Source organism: Athene noctua, chromosome 1 (assembly GCF_965140245.1).
Source record: "Athene noctua chromosome 1, bAthNoc1.hap1.1, whole genome shotgun sequence".
NCBI lineage: Eukaryota > Metazoa > Chordata > Aves > Strigiformes > Strigidae > Athene > Athene noctua.
In genome coordinates, this window is record NC_134037.1 from 13905140 (window position 1) to 13923072 (window position 17933).

Sequence of the window (17933 nt, forward strand, 5' to 3'; positions counted from 1 at the left end):
AACAGGTTAGCATCTACAATATACCCATTCTCTTCCCAGCTACATCCACTCAGTTCCCACTGTAGTCAACAGGGGGAATAAATAAGAGCAAAATGTATCCAAAAGGTCAAACTTCATGGATTTTCAAATGAAGAAATCCACAGAGAGGCTAAAGTGAAACCGATGCTAGCTACTGCCTTCAAGATAATGCAAGCTGTTGCTAGTGTAGTGTTTATTTTGAGTCTCCTTGTGGAATCTCAGGATAAAATAGATTGACATTGAACCTGAAGGGGGTATAGTCAGAGCAGTCCAATTTCAACAGACTATCACGATGAACTGTTGGGAGTTATTTTACAGGTTTATGGCTATAGCTCACTCTGAAGCACAGTGTTAATAATATTTGTAGAACACTACGATCTAAATAGCGAAACTACATCCACCACCTAGATACCTGCTGTATGCTCTGACAGAGCACTTTTTAGATAATTAAATACCATTAAATCCACCAGAAATGCTATCTTTGAGTTATGATATTAGATGCAGATATAAGTAATGCAACAGCTATTTATCCATCAAAAACCACTGATGTGGATTGCTAATGCAGCACTAACATTAACAGCCTTTGGCACTAAATTAGGGGGTGATTTTCTGTCAGAAGACAGAATTTAATTCTAGCACTGTTGAAGTGAACAAGGATCCAAATAGTTTCTTGGGAGTTAGGACCAGGGGAAGTCTAGACAATGCTAGTCGTGAACTGCATTCCATGTTTTCCACAGGAAAATCTGTAGCCATAAAAAGTAATGTTTTCAAAGTAAGACAAAGACCAGCCAGAGAACACTATTTATTTCATCACACTGATTTTGTCAGTATTTCCTAATGTTTCCTACACGCTGGAAACTGTGTAGGCTGTCCTTCAAGCTTCACTTACCCAAGCAGCAAGCTCCACGGGTCACACAGTGGCATTTCAGACAGTGTTATGCTTTTGGAAAAAGAATTGAGACTGGTTGCATCACTGAGACAAAACAGAGATACCAACCACCAACTGCCTCATGAGTGGGCTGTCACAGCACAGAAACCCTGAGAAAGGTAAATACATCTTTCTCAGGACCAGGAAGTTTTGTCCTAGTTCCAACCTCAGGATGAGGTAATTTCTTCCTGGGACAGCCCTTCTTTTGTGCCTGATTAAGCCAGGTAATTACCTCTGGATTTTGTGGGTAGGAACATGATGTGCATTAAGTCCATTTATGGAGCTGTGGTTTCAGTCTCAGGCTTAGCTTTCTATTCTTACATATAGAGAGTTGCTTTTACTGCCTTAATAACTACCATCTTTTAAGTTTCTGTAATTCTTTCAAACTCTTCTAATGATTCAATCACTATGGACATGCCTATACTTGAGTATTAGTTCAGCCTAAAATCAGTAGTGGATATGAACTACAGAGAAACTCAAGGCAGTAACACTCTCATCCCTTTCTTATTCTTCAGAAAAGCATCTCATTAACATAGCCATGCTTCTAGAGAATAACAATTCTCTTAGACTAGGAGTATCTACACATAGAACTATTTCAGAATAGCTTTTTCCCCAAAACATGAGGAACTGGAGAGCTCCTCTTTGCTATTCACTTTGCTACATAAATGTGATCTCTCATGTTACATAGAAGGTATAAGATCCATGGACCTAGGTACTTACAGAAAGAAAATCTGCATTATTTATTATTGATTATAATGGATAATCAATAGTAGAATTGATTTTACTACAGGATTTTATCAGAAGTGCACTGGGAGGAGAATTACCATATAAAAATACTCTGAACTGTTAAACACTCGGCAATGAGCTGTAGAATCCTTTTTAAATTATTTAAATTAAATGAAACCTATTTTAAGAGATTTCCCACAGATCCCCCCACAAGCTATGCACACTGTTTCTGAATACTTTATAAACCTCATATACTCCATACTATACTGTATAGAGGTTCCGCGCAGAGGCAGAAGGTAGCTTTGCAAACTTCTTCTTGAATAATGTAGAGAAAATTAAGTAAGGCTCTTCTGGAGCCAACTGGCAGAGCAGAAGTAATGGCATGGTATTCTGAGACGGTGTGTGAACTAGCTGAGTAAGGAACTTTTCCTCAAAGCTTCACACAGACCTTGGGGAAACGTGAGGTTAAACTTGTGACCTGGGCTTACCCGATGCGGGATGTTTATTTCATAGGGAAAATAGGTGTCTGTGGTGTCTTCGGGTCTTTATTCACTTGGAGTGTCTTCATGGCAAGTGCCAGCTATCATTAAATTGGTGGGTGCTGAGGTGAATTGTACCCTGGACTGCCAGAGTGCCCCATCTCCCGGATACGTCCCTGGGACGGCTCTCCCCAGCCCACCCGAGGCAGAGGCCTGGTGCCAGCAGGCTGTGCCCATGCCACATGCAGAAGCAGGACCCCAGCAGCATCCTCTGTGCTTTACTCCATGCCATCCATTCCCCAGCCAAGGAATACTTACTTCACTCCAAAGCAGTCTAGACATGAGCTAATATATATACCACGCAGATGCACAGGAGATTATTACCTGACACAAAATCAGAAGAAACCATCTGATAAACTTAAGAGAAAAAATTTAGACAGGTTGAGTAAGCTTCACGCTAGTAAATATATTCCTATCATAATCTCCTTTTTGAACAGCTACTTCATCTGCTCACCACAGAAAGGGCTGCCTGCTGCTTCCCACCAGCTGTATTCTGCCTTCCCACTACTTAAAGCTTATTTTTATTTTGGCTGAGTGGAAGGGAGATCTGGAGAAATCCTTGAAGAAATGGCAGAATGCAAGGTGCTGCCTTGCCTACTAATCGATGGATGCTGCCCAGGAAGAGAAGCAGGATGGGCACTCTTTCCTCCCTGCTTGTTCATCTGTCCCCCTGGGAACACGCAAAACCACTGTGACACATTAAGGCATGTGCTGTCAAAGTGCCTCAGGCAGAAAAATAAGCAAAGTATCAAGTGACAGAGCCCTTTCAGCTAGCCATGGGATGTAAGACTGTTCCAGCCAAAGCGAAGTCCCACTACAAGCTAAACCATACCTTTTAATTTTTCATTTAGTGATAGAAGTCCCATTGAACAGTCTGAAGCTCCAGGAACAGAATAAAATTTGAAAGCTGTTTTGCTGAAAAAAAACAGACTGTGGATTTCTACTTTCAGAATGCACACCTAAGCTGAAAAGTAAAAGCTGTAAGAGCTCTGAAGTCCTGCTATGATGAAGAAAAAATTGTACAACCAAATCTTACATATGGCAAATTTTCATATTTTGTCTTCCATAACATGGACTTGGCTGACATCACTTAATAATAACTTAATGGAGCCTGATGGAGTTGAATTGGCTCATAGCCAGTGTGATTAGTGCTAAACGACTCCACTTTTAAATATTCTGCCATAATAATAAATACGAAGTAATGATCACCCTCAGTTGTCCAAAGAAACAGAGATTTTTCAAAGGAAAAACATGGAACACAACTTCTGGACCATTCCACATGAAATACGTACCTTTCATTTTCTTCTGCTCTAGTACTCTTTAAAAAACTGTTTTTACCAGGTCTCAGTCTTTACATTGTCACACCCACTCCCCTCTGAAACAAGCAAGAACAGAGACCAGCCGCTCCTGCCAACTCTTACTGTAGTGACAAATCTCAGGCACAACCCATAGATCAGAAGAATGTAATTAGTTATGCCTTTTTACTGCACTGTACTAAGAAATCTTCATGTTCCAGTTTTTTCAGTCAAACTGATTTCTAGGTAATGCTTCACATGTCCAAGGGGAAAAGCCATAAAGGCTGTCTAAAATGGAATTTGGCTATATGTTATAGGAGAGCTCTACCATTTTAGACTCTGCCATAAAGCATACAACTGAGAAGAGGCCAGCTGCATGCAGGGTAACTTCAAATCCAAATGAGAAACTGATCTGGGACCTTATTTTTATATAGTACTTTGACAACCATGTGTGCATGAGCAATTTTCATGTGTGTAGTGGAGTGCTGACACCTGTATTTTATTATGTGAAAACCTAACATGAAAAAAATATGTCAAGGACTATGGCTAAACTGATAATTAAAACTGATATAATAACTGCATGTAAATGTAACATAGTGATGTAATTAATCCAATGTAATTAAAACCCAGAGATAACAAGAGACATGCATCTCCTCACTAATTAAAGAGCCCAATCTGTGCTCTGCAGCCCACTTCCTCATGAGCTCTAGTCCGAGTGGATCACCATCATCACACCACCACCCAACAGATCCCAGCAGCAAAAGTATAGGAGCCTGGGACAGATGTAAATACCTGCTTATTTCCACTTTATAAATATTCCAAAATTAGACTGGTGGTGGCTTAATGATTTCAATTTAAGGTATACAATAATTATTACTTTTAGTTCATTAATACTTCCATTTCTATGTCATCAACTACACACAAGCACTTGCTTCTGTAAGAATTTATAAGGATAGCCAATATTTCTAAACTGCACTGTTTAGCTTCATACCAAGTACCTCGGAAATTCAAGAGGAAAAACAAGCCTCAGGAACAAGCAGACAACGATAACAACTCTGTATTGGTTCCATTACTCCATGGGAGGATAATTGCATAGTGATTTTAATCTTACATAATCCAGTTCTTCTGCCAAAAAGGGTTATATCCTCCAAAGAAAACCTCTCTCACTTTTGGAAACAACTTTTTGCCTAATGTCTTGTGTGTATGCTAGGATTTGTATGGCCATGTGCAAGGCAGGGTAAGGAAAAACTGGCCATGTCCCTTCACAGTGAAGAGAAAAAAAGGTCATTTGGGGAAGCTAAACCACCAAGGAGTAGGTGGTAATAGGGAAACAAGGAAGCAGGGAAAGCTTCCCTTTCTAGCAGATCCATGTTATTTGGTGACCGTATGAACCCAGCCAGGAAAGGTTTGGTTGGGCTGGATGGAGAGCTCAGCCCAAGCTGGTGCCACCATTCATCCTCCGGCGCTCAGGAACATAGAGCACCTGGTCCTGAGGTAACTGGACATCACGTTTCACTCAGGACAGACCTGTGTCACATCAGAAGTCCAATGGAACATCAGCTTACATCCAGATTTCTAGGTCTGCATCTCATTCTTTTCAAACACCAAATGTGACCACCCCACCAGCAGCTCTTATGTTACTCATGTCTGCCAGATGCAGAAGACATCAATATGGGAATGACACCTGAACTGTACAGGCAACTCTTTTGAGGAAGAGATTGGACTTTATACTGATGTATGGAACTGAAACACTTGTAGCTTACTCGTGAAAAATTTACACAAATGTCAAACATTTTTCCACCTTGACTTGTAACAACTAGAAATAGGGTTTTTGAGGTTTTGTCCAACCTCTTTCAAATTAGCAGTGCAAACTGAGTTCCTCCCATGAAAGGAACCTCACTATAGCACTGGGATCAAGCAAATGGGTGAAACACGGTCAACAATTCACTGTGAGAATCAGGGTCCTGAATTCCATCCTCTGCTTTATCATCAACTTTCTAAAACCTCTTGGACAAGTCACGTTTCTGCCTTCTGCTTCATCATGTAATACAATGTGAATGAAATCATGTCAAATTCTATAAATCTGCCAATACCGTAGGTGTCATATCCCATTCAAAACTGACATCAGTGGTGAAAAACTACATGGCACAAATACAAATGCAAAATAATGAGCAACTTGTCATCTGAATACTTCAAAATCAGGGCCCCAAACTAACAGTTTTTTACTGCAGAAAAGCAGGATTTTAAAAGCAGCAGTTCAGTCATAAGATCACTGAATCATATGATGAGAGAACATATAAAGTCTTATGCAAATGCTTCACATTTTTACTTTTCAATCCTTCTCCCCACTTCATTTCATGTCCCAAATGCCTCTAGACGAGCAAATTCCCCTGCACCCACACAGAACTCGCTGCCAGACAGCGCCTGCACTGAGGGTGTTTTTCTGGTCATTTTTGGGACTTACGTGTATGTGACTTAAACTATCTCAATTCCCCTTCTTCTTCCCCAACAGATACATCTGTCACTCATCTCACACATACATATAAGAAAAGTTATCAAGGCTCAGCTAGCTAGATTGGCATCTGAGTAAAGCTTCCTCTAAGCACCTAACTCGGATGCTTTTGCACTAGTACAGTTCTGATACAGCTTGGCTATCTACATCTGAAGAAGCAGTTCAGAGAAAAGTGGCAAGAATCAGCTGGATTTATCACTAAATTCAATGTTTCCTGGAAATTCAAATTATTCCTACAGAGTTTTCTCACAACACCTAAAAAAAATCATGAAAAGTGGTGAATCTGTTGGTAATTTTCTAATTAATCACCCTTTTTGGCGAGAGGCTCTCCACTCTTTGGTCTTTCCTAGATCCTGACATCTTTGCCTTCTGATGTCTTCAAACACTATCCTACTCCTTTTCTTCACTTCCCCCTTCCTTTTATTCATTTAAAATGTCTTCTCCCTAGCACTGAAATCCTCACAGATCTGATCCTGCCTACATCTCTGACATGATTCATGATCACACCTTCTCCTTTTCCCCAAGTCTTATCTACTTTAGGCTATGAGCTTGCTGAACACTTACACCTACATTTCTAGTCAACTCTATGTGTTCAAATCAACGGATTTTCCCATGTATTTAAACCTAGTCACTTGCAGAAGTGTTTTGGTGGTTCAGGATATACTCTGCACTATTCAAATCCACTCCTTTATCCAATTTTTCCAGTAGGGATCTCACAGATCAGCTCACAGAATGAGTCCTTATATTTGTATGTCCTCGGACTTTGGTCCAGCTACTTCAGGATGGGATTGATTCAGAAAAGTAATTTCCAGTTCACATGGGAATGTGAAAATTCTATGGGAATTTTTAATAATGAAGCACCATGAAGGCATCCTTCCATTTGCTTCTAAATATTTCCTGATGTCTGTGCCTGTCAACAGTGCTAATGCCAGTGCCCACTGATGGCATAAATTTCCTTTCACTATACAACCACATCTAAGTGACTTTTACTGCAATTTCAGTTTTTGCAGCATGGCCAAATATCATAGTACAGTTGACACATGGTGACTTAGCTCCTAAAACTTGTTGAATTTGATCCTTTTTTTGTTTTGTTTTGTTTATTCTTCTAGATTCAACATTTATAGAAGAGTATGTCATTACTCAAGTATCCAGAGTGATACCACTTAGATCATTCCGAACAAAACAAAACCTGCTAATTTCTGCAGACTTCTTGAAGGTATTTTCAATGGAAAACAGAAGTACAAGACTGAAATGGCTACTAGCTGCTGTGTAGGTCTCACTAGAATCGGGAATCTCATGAATTACTATTCTGAATGACAAAATGCAGTGTTGCAGAAATCAGGAATGTGTTAGTTGTCTCACACAGCTTCGGATGTTGAAGCCCTTCTGAATATATCAATGCTGACAACAGTAAATGGTTGGGTTTACTGGGCAACACTGAGAATTACAGTCTCCAGATATCTCTATTACATATAATACCAGAACAACCTTGAACGTTTCATGAACTCTTTCTTTTATCTGAAGATGAGCTGACATTGATATATTGTTATTGGTCGTCACTAATACTCTCTTATTGGCAATAAGGTGCTGCATACAGCTGAAACGAGTCACATACTGCAGCACCTTACTACTTATATGGAAAAAGTGGAATTTTCAAGATACTTTTCTGTATCCTCCTCAGCTGACTATGGAATATAAGACACCCAATAAAACTCAAGCCATAGTAAGACACAGTTATTTTTTCACATATTTGAAGCACATGAAGTCGTGGGACTTTTTTAATTTATTTTAAGCTATCTGTATTTCACCAACATTAAAACAGCACTACAAAGCAATGATAGGACTGTTTGATACTGAAATACAAATGACTTTATTATTTTATATTTATTGTGGACCCTCATACAATAATTCAGAACCTTGTTAAATTGTTTTCATTTATTTATAGTTGTATATTATGTAAAAAATCTACGTTCAGTGAAAAATATTTGAAGGACCTACTAATCTAAGGTAATGTATCTCACAAGTAATACTGATTAACTAGCAAACAGTCCTCTAGCTCATTCTTGTCTAAAGAAAGCAAACTGCTTTGTGACTGAAAACCTCACATTAATCGATTTTGTTATGCTAATTAACAACATAGATGTTATGGCATTAAGTGATATGTACATACTGGTAGGAGGGCCATTGATAAAAGTATGTAGAAATAAAAAATGCCAAGTATGTTATGCTAAATTATTGTAACAGTTTCAGTGTCCTATACATCTTCCTAACCTGACATTACACAACCCTGAAAAAAAAAACAAAAAAGAAAAAGAAATGCATAGGCTGTGTTCCTACTGTGTAGATTTACAAGCTACATCATGGGCCTTGCACTAAGATACAGGGAGTTAGGGCACTGAAAAGCAGACAAACACACAGAAGGAACACAGCTGTATTCAACATCTGTTCACACTGCATTGTGACTGCTTACAGACTTCTTTGGAAATACCAGTCTAGAGATACTGGGATACTAACTCAGCTGTTTAGAATGTGTTCTATAGTGTATCGACATTTCAGCCCCTGCAGCTGGAGCAGAGTGTGTGCCTGAGCCAGCTTTTAACTCACTGTCTTTGCCGCTGCAAACAGCCCCACCGGGGCAAAGCAGAACACAGTGCAGGCTGCATAACCTGCTCAAGGGCAAGATGAAGACCTGAGCACATAAGCCACGCTAAGCGCTGTACTGCTGTGTCTGGCTTGCTGTAGGTACATCATGTATTTGGTTTAGGACTAGCGTGTCAGCATACTTCATTCACAACTCAGTGACTGCAGAATAAATGTATCCTAACTAGCTTTGCCAGAGATGGACTCAGTCACTGCTATCGGGCATGGATTGATTCAAAGTCACTCGATGAAAGCCCTGAACATGCACCTCATTCTGCACAGGTGGTAGTTACAGTATCTCTTACATGTTTTTAAAATTTTAATAGAAATATTTACCCTCATAGCACTGTACATACAGCTGCACTTCCTAGAACATATAGAAAGGCCAGATTCTTGTTTTATAAAGCTCACAGTTCAAAAAACAAACACAAAACCAGAGTTAAAATGCAAGACAAAAGAGGCATCCACCATGGTGAAACATGCACAGCCAGGTATCGTTAAGGAGAGGGAGACTCTTAGGCAACAGGAGACTGTTGGAGCAGAATCAAAGAGAGGAAGCAGAGCCAGAGAGGGAGGAAAAAAGACATCAGTAAAAGCTGAAGGATGAGATAAGACATGAGGCAGTTAGTACCTGCTGACACTTCAGGATTACATTCTCATGTAACAGAGTGGGAAGACTGAATGAGTAATGTTCACCTCTTAAACCATGTAGAAACTAGTATTACTTATTGATCTGTGTTCCAGTAGCACCTCTTTGTGGCAGACATTTGAGAAAAATGTAAAGCAACTAACACCTCCCAACCCTCGTATCTCCCCAGACAGGAATTAAAATAAATAATAGACACTGAACTAAATAGCTAAGCACTTGCCCAATGTGTACCATAGCAAGAGACAGCTCTTGTAAACAAAACTTGTTAATGAAGAATCATAAAGGCTACTTTGTGATCTACTTACCATACATGAGGAGGAAAATGAAGCCTTACAAGCTACTTCTCTTAAGCACTTTGGCATTTCAGTAATACAGCTGCATCATTAGAAATTCACTGACAGAAGGCGCCAGGCATATTTAATGTACTTACATGGGGAAAAGTTTGTGATTCTTCAACTCTCCTGATTTAAGAATGGATAATACAGAAGTTTTAAAAGGTAAAACATCTAACATTCTGTTTTCAAGGCCAAAAAGCATGCTAACCTTCTACATCTACTCATTCTGCATGGATGCCAAGGACCAGATTCCAAGCCCATTGGAGCACACTGCAGAGCATCCTTTGACCTTACAATGGAGTTGATGTGATCAGATCCAAGAGTACTAACATACCCAAATTATGCAAAAAAAACCACAGCTGAAAAATACAGGTCAAACTTTGTTAGAGGGCATTTGAAGTTATGGTCGTTTTGTAGAAATCAGTCTGGTTTGCAAAAATCATCAGTATGATCTGATGTTTTATGCATGAAACTAAAATTCCTTTTCAGGCTTTCATACTTTCAAACTGAAAGCCTTTTATGCACTTCAAAACAGGTATTTCAAGCCCATTCCTGAATTGTACGCATTTGCATAATTTGAAAAAAAATATACATTTATAATAAAAAATACAGTATAAATTCTGTTGTAATGAACAAACATTGACTAAAGCGATATTGACTGGATACGTGCTGGATATTAGTAATACTTGCACAAGTAACTTCTTGCAACATTATCCATTATATAAGCTGATTTTATTTTCAGTGCTAAGACCTTGTAAAAATGTTCACTAACTTTTCAAAATCACATTTTTTTTCTATAGATACCAATTTCTATTAAAAAAAAATGCATTTTAATTCAAACTACTAATATCCAAAATTTCATTCTCTAAGAGTCTTGTTACTTTATGTTTCTAAATATAGCATATAAGAGTATGCAGAAATATGTATTCTAAGAGCTTTTATAAACAAGATGTTCTAATTTTAGAGTACTCCATTCTGAATAAAGTCTAATTAAATACACAGATATTCTCAAATGCAGTCCACAGAAAGGATAATATTCACCTCTCCTTGCTGTCATTCAATTCTATTTTACAGTGAATGATTTAATATCTACTTTTGAGTAAAAATGTTTTCTACTAAGTGGAACACTAATCTTTTATTTTAAAAAATAATTTCCAGTAAGAGACTGCCTTTGTGAAATTATTTTTAGATATTAAAAACAAGTCATAGATACTCTAAGCACACCTGGTTCAACAGCTGGCCTATTTAAGATTAATATTCTTCCAACTACTTCAGGGACTGATTGGCTTAAGAACTGGTAAAGGAGTCCAGAATTAAGATGTGAGGTGTACATTTTAACGCAAAGGAAAAAATAACTATTAGAAAAGCTTAGGGAGAACTGAGATGAATTTTCCATTATCTGTGGTCTTTAAATCAAGACTGATTGTTTTTTCCCAAAAAAATATGTATGTGTTTCATGACCAGGAGACTAGATAGAGGCATCACTGAGTCAAATGTTACGGACTCTGCTAGACACTTGGTTAAAATTCTCATTATTCTCCCTTGTAGAGTTAAACATTTATTAATCTGAAAGCTTTCACCTCTAGAACACAACTTCCTATTTAGCTACAAGTTAAAACTAATTGAAGTAATTTTCATCAAAAGGTTTAGAGCCTTATATTTATTAGTCTAACAGCTCTGTAAATTACTGTCACAGCTTGTTTTCTTCCTGGGTATACATTTAGACTTGTACAGTGCTGACAGTATATTCTTCATCAAAGTTTGAACAACCAAGGTAATACCATTGGTTGTTATTATACTGGTTGATTTAACTCACTGGGAGTTAAACAAAATTCCATGGTTTTCTTATGCTTAACTATAGTATGAAAATACCTCGGTAGGACCAAAAAAAAAGTTAAATTTATAAGTCTTACCATTACAGATCTCAGATTTTATGTCTTTTCATCAACAAACTTCGAGAAAGTCTAAGTCAGTGAACAATAAATGAGTAAAATTATGCTTTCTGGTATTTAGTAAACTATATAGAGGAGCTGCTCTCTACTGCTTTTCTGAAATCATCAACTATTTAAAATTAAATCTGTTTAAGTCAAAAGTGATTAAATGTCATTTTAATCAAAAAGTTTAGTCTCCTACATATATTAGTGTAAAAGCTATAAAACTGACCATTACAGCTTGGTTTTTTTTCTGCACATCAATTTAGACTCTTGTAGTGCTGACTATATATTCTTTCTCAAATGGCTTTGTGATGATAAAGAAACCGATTTTTAAATTCTTTATCGTCCTAGTAGGAAATTATTATCTTAAAAGGTTCACTTGATTACCTGAAGTTATCATTTCTCATGACTTCAGAAATCATAGGTTGTTGACAAACTCAAGAATGTAGCAAACTCTTGCTCTTTGTAAACACTGAAATTGAGGAAGCTATAATATGTTAAGTTTGTACAGTCTGGGATTGAAAATGTGACTTAATGGTGTTTGTTCCAGGCAGAAAATCTTCCATAATATCTATAATATTTCTTCCTTCATCCTTTACATCAGAATTTCAGAAAACATCATGTTTAGGTCAACAAAAGATGCATTTGTCATCTCACTCCCAATGAACACTGTTTATTTCAATTAACTGTGGTTTTACAAGTTATTTTACAAAAAATATTCCATTCCTTACCCTCCTCGGGGGAATAATCACAAAGAAAAACAGCTTGATATTTTTATTAACACATCAGTGAAATTGAGTATCAAGTGATTTCTATCTTTTCCTCTCCTCCAACTGCCTCCCCAAAACTACTCACTTTTTACAACTGTCAGATATGAGACCATCTCTAATAACCTGACTTAATTTCCTACGTGTGTATTATTGTCCTTTGGGTCATATTCATATCTAAATGTGGAAAAGATCCTGAAAGCAGAAACCCTGTGCATAACGTCAACATAAAGTTTAAACACAAATTGAAAAAATACATATATATCTCCTTAGGAGCTTAAATCATAACTTTAAAAGCAATATAGATTTGAAGCACTACCTGGAGATTTTGTATTCCACGAACAAGTATCCTTTTCATCATCTGCTTCATTATCTTTGAAAAGGATTATTCCTATTACTCTCAGAGCAATAGCGTAAAATTCAAGAGATAAGATTCTCTGTTTCTATGAATAAAGACAAGAGTTGGAGCTGAGGTAAGAAAGCGCCTCCCTGTGATGGGAGCCCACCTGATCCTTTTATCTTACCACAGCACATATGCTCACAGCCTTCCTATTTGTGCTGTATTCCGGTATCAGACAATGCTTTCAGTGATGCCATGTAGCAAAGCTACAGAGTAAGTCATGATCTTTCCCAAGGATTAAGGGAAATAAACCGTGAAGAAGATAATTGATCAAAAGAAAAACTATCCAAAGATGCAATTAAGGCACACAAAGATCAGAGAAGAAATGAAATTACACCCCAAAGGAAGAAAGAAACAGGCCAAAGATGAATGGAATGGCAAAAGGTATGCAAATGCAAGTAATGGGGGCCCACAGGAAAATGAGTACAGATGAAACTGTTATAGTGAAGCCAAAATTAGGCATGAGGAATAATTCAGGAAGACCACACAGTTGCTCTTCTCTATTAGAGTAAGACAAAGGAAAGGGAAGAATCAGCTGTCAATCAAAACAATTCTGAAACAAGCTACTTTTTAGACCACTCTAATGGCAAAGGGTATTTAGCCCCAATCCACACTGGTAAAACAATATGCATTGAAAACAAAGGGATGAGGATCAGTGCTGAAAATGTTTGACGTCACAGACAAGAAGGACAGTTTCTCATGGTAAGTGCTATGTGTTTCAATTCCCAGTACTTTAAAAACAAATTTGCCTATCATATTTTAAATTTTCCAAGTTCAATTAGTGTACAATACTGTTTAATTCACAATTAGAGGATGAGCTAGCATTACTTGCCCAGGTGACATGAACTTCTGGAAATCCATGGGAATCTGCAAAATGTACAGAACATAGAATATCTAAAATATGAGCGTGTGGCATAAACATAATACAAAAAACTCAGGAATGCACAGTGCAGTCAGACATAACTTTAGAATTCCAAAACGGAAAAACAGAATCAGAACTACAGTTTGAAAAGTACACAGTTTTGGAAGATCCCATAACAAAGTTCACCGTAGTGGTGCGTTTTGTAAAAGGATGCTATATTCTCCAGTTTAGATCCATCCTGCCTGCAGCTATATTGAGAGTACAGACAGAAAGAAAAGTCAAGAGGGCTATACCATCCCGATACACTGAAATGAGAAGAAAGAGAGCTGTGGGAGCTTGGTACTGCAGCCCATTCCCCACACCCTCAAGGGAGACTGTGCTGGAAAGCAGGCCGGGATCCTCAGCGCACCCCCGAGATGCTGCAGTCTGCAGGATGTCGCACCCTGGGACATACACAGTGCCTTTTCCAAACAGCACCAAAGCCAGTTTCATCGCATCGCTTCCATCCCACACAGCCAGCCTGGTTTCTGCAGGCTGAACCAGCAGCCTTCTGCTCTGCTCTGCCCTGTCCCACCCTACCCCACCACATCCCAGTTCGACTTTGCCTTACCATTCTGGCCAGGGCATAAATTTTCTTCTAGTCGGTACTGTAGTGTGGTATTAGCTCTGACTCTTCTGATATATTACATCAGGGGAGTGCACACAGGGAACCGTACGACAGGACTGATGGCAGCGGGGACATCGCTGGCATTTGCTCTGCGGTTGTGAGGTTACGTAACGCTGTGATAGTCCGAAGAAGATGTCGCTCGACAACACAGCCAATGTGCTGTCAATAGCTGGACGTTACAGAACACGAGGCAAGTTGAAAAATCGACGGTGTAATTCTACACACAGGTTATGTATTTGTACGGGGCAAGAAGATAGGGTAACCTAAGAACTGCAATCTTTCATCAGTTTTCATGTCAGAAAAGTTCGTGGCTAAACTCCTTTTGAGCTCAATAAGATAACAATTCAGTCCTTAATTAAAAGGCAGGAATAATACAGAGTGAAGATTAAGAACATGTTTCCGTATTTTTTCTTGACAGCAGCATTAGCCCAGACTACTTTATGCTTTGTTTGAATGGAGAAGCAAAATGTAATTAAAGTTTTAATTAAAATTGATCACAGTCCACAAACCTGGAATGGATAGTGCTGTTGGAACACTGTACTGGAAGAACTTTCAAGTAAACCGATGTTCTTAAATGAACTGTGGTATTTTTTTTTAAAAAAAGGCATTCTGTCAAGTAAAAGGGTAGTAGTGAAAACTAATGAGGCTGAAAATGTGTCATAGAAGCAAACTACTAGCAAGCACGTATTCTGAAAGGGCCAGTGAATATGTATTTTACAGAGACTGAGCCTCTTCATATACTTACTATTCTCTGAATGTGAGGAATCTGTTCCTTACCATATCCCAGTTAGCAAATATGTGCATCTTTTTCCTCCTCGTAAAGAGGTGATGGTAGCTCTGAGAACTGAACTTTCTAATATATGAAGGAAGAGAACACCTATCCACAGAAACGCTCGCTACAAAATATTGCTAAAAATATTTTGCCAGCAGAACTGTTCGGAGAAGTACCTGTATCTCAAACACATCTGTTACATTAACATCTTCTGTACAAGAAAATGGAATTTATTCATGCATTTGGTCTTTAGCTAATTGGCCAAGGCTCTGGTGTGCAAGTAATCACACTTCAGTTCTAATGAAAAGGGCAGGTTTTTTAATCACGCTGTTATCTGCACGGTTTCTTTGTCAGCCGCGCAGCCCGGCGGTGCCGGGAACCGCCGCCCCCTCCCCCGGCCCTGCCGCGCTGTGAGGGGCGATGCGGGATTTGGGAGCGCGGCTCCCCCGGCGGTACCTGCGCAGCTCCGCACGGCCGGGCTCGGGCCCCCCCCTCCCCGCCCGCGGACGGCAGAGAGCCCCGTCCCACCTCCGAAAAGCCCCTGATGGGGCTCCTCCAGGAGCGGGGGTTCTGCAGTTGCGTAGGATCAGGCTCCCCTCCCCTTTCCCCCCCAATCTCCGACCGCTTCTCCCCACGTCGGGGGCTGGAGCATCCAACCCGGGCTGGGGCAAAACAGGGGAGTGCCGGGGGGGACACAGACACCCCAGCAGAGGCTCATGGCAGAGACGGGGGGAAAGGGGGGGGGGGGGCGTTCCTCAGTGGGGAGATGGGGGGATTCCGGGGGGGTGGGGACACCCCGGGGGGGCGGGAGAAGCCCGGACCCGGCGGAGCCCGCGGCACGGGCAGCCCTAAAGTGGGCAACGAGCAGCGAGGGCCGGCGTTGCGCGGGGGCTGCGCTGTGCGGGCGGGCAGGCAGCGCGGGGGGGCCCTTCCAGCAGCCCTCGCCGGGAAGCCCGCACCGCCTCGCGCAGAGCCCCCGCGTCCCGGCGCGGCCCTGGGGAAGCGTCCCCGCCGCAGCGCGGTGCTCTGCGCGCTGCCCCGGCACCGCACGGCCGGGGTCCGGCCCTCCCCGGCGGGGGCCGAAGAGCTCTTCGCTGGGGGGCTGGGAAAAGGAGGGAGAAGCAGCCTCCCGGGGCACCGGCAGGCATGCCTCCCCCTCGCCCCCCACGCACAGCACATCTCCACGGCGGCGGACAACTCATCTTCCAGCGGTGCTTGCGCGCAAAGTTGCGCCGGCCAGGCTGCCCCCCGCTCGCGCTCCTTCCCTGCCTCCCTCCCTGCGCGGCCGCGCACGCCCCCGGCCCCCGGCCTCCTCTCCGCTCGGGTCAGCGCGGAAAACGCCTCGCTCTCCCCCCACGGCTGCTCACGATCTGCCTCAACCTGCTCCGCCTTTTGTTTTGATCTCTGGAAATGAAATTCTCTCCGCTGTCGTCTCCTTTCCCTCCTCCTCCTCCTCCTCCTCCTCCTCACGCCTTCGCGTGGGAAACGATTTGGATCGCGCACCGGCTTTTGTTGCCTCCTCCCACCTCCATTTTCACTCCGACCGCTGCCCAAGTCAAGGGGCCGGAGCGCGGCACCGCCGCCCCGCACCTACCCCGCACCTACCCCGGCGGCGGGGCGAGGCGAGCGCGCCCACTAGCAGATGCAAGCTCCTGCAAACACCTCGCGTGTTAAATGAGATGAAATAACAAAATAAAACATCTCTTACGGACAGTAAGAATATCACTAAAGCGATCGCAAGGATCGGGAGCACTTCTGCCTTCCCAGCGGGTGTGATGACCTTGCGAGGATTGCTCTTGCTCTTCGGTTTCGCACGGTCTTTCTTTTTTTTTTTTTTTTCCCCCTACCGGAAAAAAAGACCTTTTCGCTATCGCTTTTCAAACGAACAAGATCGCCAAAGTCTTCCACTTTCACCAAAACATTTCCAAGCGCAAACTGTTAAGCGGCAGATCAATGCTTCCTTTGGATGGTGTCGGTATTTATATCCGGATCGATGCGGGATTCGGTCTCTTATCTCCCAACAGTTCACGGCAAATCGCCGCGGGGACAATCTCCCTCCGTCTCGCCCGTGAAACAACAACTCCCGCACACGGAGCCGCGGAGACCCACCGCGCACATCAACTTTGGCGGCGAGGACGCGCCCCGAGGAGCGGCCGCGCTGACCGCACCGCCCCGCCGCAGCCCCCGCCGCGCCTCCGTCCCGCCGCCCTCCCGGCAGGAAAAGCCCCGCGCCGGGCGCCCCGACACAGCCCCGTCCCTCCCCACCTCCCCGCCCGGCGGGCCGCTCCGCCGCCGGCGCCTCGGCACAGCTTCCCGCCCGCACCCCGCCCGGCCGGCGGGCGGGCGCCGAGACCCCCGACCCCGCCGGTCCACCCCCCCGGGGCGCACTTACAGAGGGCGCCGAGAGCTGTCCGCGGTGCGGAGGAGGGCGCTGGGCCGCGGGGTCCCGCCGCGGTGCTGGGGCCGGAGCGAGGGACGGCGGCTCGGTGCGCGCCCGCCCGCCGCTCGCGCCGCAGCTCACTCCGCGCCGCCGCCGCCGCGCGCGCCCCCGCTCCGCCCCGCGCGCCGCCCGCCCGCCCGCACTGCAGACCGCCGCCCCGCGCCGCCCCGCGCACGCGCCGCCCCGCGCCCCGAGCATGCGCGCGGCCGCCCGCCGCCGCGGGCGCGCGAGGGAGGGACAGGGCGGCGGGGAGGGCCCGGGAGCCGGCGGGGAGCGAGGGGCCGGGGGGGGGGGGCAGCACCCCTCCCCGGGGGGGGGGCTCCGGCCGCGCCAGAGAAAACGCCGGCGGCCCGCCCGCGCGCTCCCGCCGCCCGGCCTCCTCCGCGGCCACCGCGCGGCGGCGGGGGGCACGCGGCCTCGCCTTGCGCCTCGCGCGCCCGTTGGCGGGG

At 43.1% G+C, this 17933-nt stretch overlaps 1 protein-coding gene across 5 annotated transcripts in view; it reads right to left on the reverse strand.

The window, feature by feature from the left end:
- VSNL1 (visinin like 1) overlaps window positions 1-17583 on the reverse strand; it is a 91097-nt gene extending 73514 nt beyond the window's left edge. For 2 of the 5 annotated variants that reach the window (XM_074895600.1, XM_074895599.1), the window contains exon 1: window positions 17437-17583. The gene's annotated coding sequence lies outside the window, so the exon portion shown is untranslated. Of the gene's footprint in view, window positions 1-14215; window positions 14322-16424; window positions 16508-16752; window positions 16885-17436 lie in introns of those variants that run through there. The other 3 variants (XM_074895602.1, XM_074895604.1, XM_074895601.1) reach the window with 3 other exon arrangements.
- Window positions 17584-17933: the final 350 nt, after the last annotated feature.